Raw genomic sequence first — 5,071 nt, 5'->3', positions numbered from 1 at the left:
TTCACTGAAAATCTAAAAGGTCCCTAGTTCGATCCCGGGTTTCAGCACCAAAAAAAAAGAAAAAGAAAAAAGAAAGGAAAACAATTTTCATTTCAGCTAAGCCATAACCTCCTACAGTGACTTTCATTTGTCTCTGAGCTCCACTCAGAATGTCCTATGAAAATAGGAATCATGTCCCAAATTTCTAAGTAAATCTTCCCTCCTTGAGGGTATTTTCCATTGCTCCCTGTATTAGTTTTTTATTGCTGCATAACAAATTATCCCAAAACTTAGTGGCTTAAAACAATACACATTGATTATTTCACAGATTTCATGGGCCATGAATTTGGGTCCTGTGCTTCAGAGTCTCTCATAAGGCTATAATCAAGGTGTTGGCCAGGGATGGCATTTCATCTGAAAGCTCACCTGGGGATGGATCAACTTCCAAGCTTAAACAGTAGTTGCTGGCATTTGGTATCTTGTTGGACTGAGGCTCCCAGTTCCTCGCCAGCTTTTGGCTAGAGACCACCCTCAGTTCCTTGCCAAGTGAGGCTCTCCTAATGACAGCTTGCTCTATCAACAAGCACAAGCTAAAAATACAATAGTCTGCTGGCAAGACAGATGCAAAATCTTTTGTAACCAAATTGCAGAATTAACATGTCATCAATTTTGCCTTATTCTACTGGTGAGTACAAGTCATTAAATCCAGGCCACATTCAAGGGTAGGAGATTACACAAGGGCATGAATACCAGGAAGTGAGATCACTGAGGCCATCTTAGAAGTCTGCCTACCATACTCGCTAATATTTACCAATCTACAAGGTTAGGACAAAAAGAGGAGTTAACTCCAATAAAAGCAAATTTTTCTGTATAGAGTTATGTGATGATATACATGTCTGGGTCCTTTAAAACATTGGTTTCTCAATGAAAGTAACTAAACATTAAAGGGTTTGCTTAGTGCTTCATTTAGGGCTGTGTAGTATGTACTCTAGAAGGTCAAAAAATACAAAAAATGTACAAAGATATGTAGAACAATTTTTGAAATAAATGTGCTTCTGTTTAAAGTTACTTGAAAACTCTAGGGGAGACTTTTAAAAGTGAACTTTTTAGCACGATTCTTCCGAGAGTGCCTTTTAAAATGATTCTTAAGACTTCACATTTTTTTTACAAATAGAAATTTCCCAACATCTGTCAAAGTGTAACTCTTAGACTACTTTACACTGAACTTAGAAATGTGGCACTGAAAACAAGTATTTCTTGTAGTCTGCCAAATTTCTGCCACATAGGAAAATACACAGATGACTGTTTAACACTGTGTGCCACTAGACAGGAATTATATTTCACATCTTAATGAGAAAATACTTTCTTTTAAAATTAACCTGTTGCATCAAAAAAATTAATTAGTAATTCAACCATTTTAAACTATTTTAAATGCCAGCAGTCGCAAAGAGATTTTCAAATCCACAAAGAGCAGACTCTAAAAATGAACTTTCAGAATATAATTTTCTCATTTTTTAAAACCCAATTACTAAAGTAAGAGAAATAAGCATTTATAATCCCACCACCAAAAATAGCCACTATTAAATATTTTGGTATATAGATCTAGATACAAGTATAGATCTATAGATCTACATCTAAGTTTATACTGTAGAGATATAGACATATATATGTATTTGTCTATATATACAGATATATATCTTTTTAGACATTTAAATGTGTATGTAATTTTACCGAAAATGAGATCATACTCCTTTTTATAATGGTATATGAAACTGTTATAAAACAAAGATTAACAGAGTAATTGATTTTCAATGAGGCACTGCTAAACATGTTTCTAGCAAAGTAATGTTACAAGCAGGTTAACTGAATGCTACGCAGAGCAATGGGAGAGCCCTGCATACATTGCTAAAGCTATTGTTCCCAAATGAATGACCTATAAAACAGGCAAGAAGGGCATCTGATTTGTGCTGTAGTGTTTTAGCCATGTTATTTTGATTGTTCTTTTACTTCTTTATATCCTTCCGTAGCTTTTTATTCTGTTAGTAACTCGTTCCTTAAACACTTTCTCTGGAGTCTAAATCTAAATTACTAGTTTCTGAATCACTAAATTATTATTTGTTCTCAGAACAAATCTCACTTCCAATGAACTTTTCTCTGATATCTTAACCAGCTTTGCTTCCCTCTTCCATCCAAACTAGTTGGCATGGTTATTAACTTGCTGTATGCCTCTTTTCCCTCACAACCATTTATGGCCTCATGGTTTCAATGATTAGTTATAGTCTGGAAACTATTAAACCTATCTCGTCCCACACATGTGTGAACCAAACTTATCCACTTCCTTTCAAATTTTTTGCTACCTCTCCTCATTCTCTGGTATTGTTCCTTTATCCGAGCTAACACCCAGTAGTTATCTTCAACTTCTCCCTCCCTTTATCCTATCCAGCCTCTTTCCATTAACTCATGCTTCAAAATGCCTAAATTTGTTCATTCCTTGCCTTCACCCCTAACCCAGGCCAAAACTGCCTCACAACTGGACTTAAGCAACAAAATCTTGAATGGGGTTAGGGTTCATCTGTCCCCATTCCTGTGTCCCTCTTTCTAGGCTACTCACTGTAACCATCAGTAATTTACAAGAGGACCTGAGCTTGAAATCAGGAGCCCAACGGTAAATTCTCTCTCTGCCACCTCATATGAGACCTTTCACATATTTCTTTCCTCTCTCTAGGGTGAGAGTTTCCTTATCTGCAGAGTTGGACTGTCCACATGGACTCTAAGCTTCCTGGTAACTCTAACAGTCTTCTACTCTGATGCTTCTTTGCTCAAGGACAGCAATGACAACCTTTCCAGCATGCTCCTGCCCCACAAGATCACAACTGTTGCCCACTGTTTCCCAGCTTGCACAATTACATCCAGATTGCTCGCTTTACCATATCCCTAAAGAGCCTCAGCCTTTCCACTGCAAATGTCAGTTCCTTGTTCTATTGTTCTTCTTCATTTATAAATTATTAATTTAACAAACACAGTTAATCCATAAAGCACTTTGCCAGGTCCTAGGAATAGGAAGGTAAAAGACATAATCCTTGGCCTCAAACAATTTACCATGTTATTGGGGATATGAGAAACAAACATAGTAGTATGATAAGTGCTATGCTAAAGAAGTTAATAAAGTCTAGTTGTTTGGAGGCAGAAAGCAGCATCACTTAACAAGACTGAGTACATACAAAGACTTCAGAAAGGGTGTGCTAATTCCAAGCTGAGTCTTTTAAACTTAAAAGGGAAACTAAGAATTAAGGAGGAAAGAAAGTGTATCCTATTGCTATCCTGAGGTTCCGAGAGAGCAAAATTTATTAGAACAGGGCATACTGGGCCAAGAGCCAGATTGGAATACTGGAGTATAGAGCCCAAGAAGCAAACAGTGAGGCTGGTCATGATGAACGAAATGTCGCCCTAAGGAGTCTGGATTTTAGCTGAGGAAAGGACGAAGTATGGGCTATACTTTATTTAGACAATCTGTTTCCTGGTCTGTTATTGGAGAAAGGTGGTTGGTTTGGGGGGCACTGAAACGTTCAAAACTGATTGCAAGGTAAATCCAGCAGGGGGAAATGGTGGCCTGCCAAAAGTTCTGGCCACTGGTTGGTCCACTAAAACGCCGATGTGGGAGACTTCATCAAGCTAACCGCCTTCACCCAGACCCCGAGTATGTAGTACCACCAACCTCTGGCCCCGGCGTCACAGAGAGCAAGACGCCGGGGACGGCACAGAGGAGGGCGCTGCCTGAGAGCTCGCGAGATTTCTCGTGAGCCCGGCCAGACCAGGAGCGTCTGGTCGCTGGGCAACCGCGGCAGCGCGGCTGAAGAACCTAGCACAGGCGAAATTTACCAAACCTGAGTTACTGATCTGGCTCATCTCACAAGGTGAGGTGCCTTCAGGGAAGATGTGTGGGGACCGAGGAAACCCTAGAGCCAGGCTTCTCAAACTTGCCTGCCAGTAAGACTTCCTGGGGCACTTGCCAAAATGCAAATCCCTGAGCCTTATCTCTAGACATCCAGAATTTCTAGAAAAACAGTCTAGACGTCTGTATTTTAAACAAATGGCTAAAATAAGGCAAGGTTGGGAAACGGCCCTAGAGAGAGACGCGGGTGGAAGGGTGGCCGCGCAGCTGAGGGAGCGGGATCTGAGGGCGCAGATCTGTGTGAAAAGGGGAAAGTCAGCGCATCGGCGATTTAGAGCATCTGGAAGCCACTGAGCCCGGGGCTAGCCAAGGGAGATACACCAACTGAATTCGGAGACGTTCACCGCCTCTAGCCAGTAGGAGCCCCAGGGGGTGAGAGCCAAGGGGTCCACCAGCATGGATCCCCAGAGCGCCTGTGAAGCAGCTCTAAGCTGTTCTCCACTGGCGATCTGGAGAGAGAGAGCTATCCCGCCAAGTGGAGCCTAGAAATAACATATATCTAGTAGGGGAAAATTATCAAAAAGCGGTTTCTTAAACTTTACGAAATAATGAACCTCTTTTAAAAGAATATCAGGGACACCCCACAATGTTAACATTATTAATTTTATGAAAATGTTCTAAAATGTATCTAAATCCAAACTAGGTTCAGTTTAAACTTCTGAAGCTTATAATTTCTCTAAAACGAACTACAGTACCAATGAAGTTTAAATTAATATTACCTTAACAAGATAAATGGTGGTGTTCTGATGAAACTAAATCCTCTTTTGTGGATTTGATTGCTACGATGCAGGTTCTTTTAACAGTCTTTATTATTGTGTTATGGGTTGGTTCAACGTTCTCCCTTTCCAGATTCAAGCCCCCAGAAAGTTTTCCTTTGGGCTTGCTGCCAAGATCCACTGGCCTGCCATTGGTTTTAAAAAATACATCATTTATATATTATGTTTGCCTCTTTCCTCTTCTAATTATCTGAGAGAATGAAATTCATTTACCTAGAAACACCAATTTGTGCACTGGAACCTAGAGACAAAATCCATTTACAGCATGGTCACTCTCGAGGATTCAGATGATCCAAAATTTCTGTTTTACCCTAGGGTAGAAATCAGAGCCTAAAGCAAAAATTCATGTGATAACACCTTGGGG

At 40.1% G+C, this 5,071-nt stretch overlaps 1 protein-coding gene across 2 annotated transcripts in view; it reads left to right on the top strand.

Annotated features, from left to right (window-relative positions):
• The first annotated feature begins 3,221 nt into the window (after window positions 1-3,221).
• The window catches only part of PPP1R42 (protein phosphatase 1 regulatory subunit 42), a 39,180-nt gene continuing 37,330 nt past the window's right edge, over window positions 3,222-5,071 (top strand). Inside the window, exon 1 of one of the 2 annotated variants that reach the window (XM_015598700.2) lies at window positions 3,222-3,893. The gene's annotated coding sequence lies outside the window, so the exon portion shown is untranslated. The remainder of the gene's footprint in view (window positions 3,894-5,071) is intronic. The other variant, XM_025041122.1, reaches the window with a different exon arrangement.

Source organism: Pteropus alecto, unplaced genomic scaffold, assembly GCF_000325575.1.
Source record: "Pteropus alecto unplaced genomic scaffold, ASM32557v1 scaffold87, whole genome shotgun sequence".
NCBI classification, from domain to species: domain Eukaryota; kingdom Metazoa; phylum Chordata; class Mammalia; order Chiroptera; family Pteropodidae; genus Pteropus; species Pteropus alecto.
This window is presented reverse-complemented; position numbering and strand designations above follow the sequence as displayed.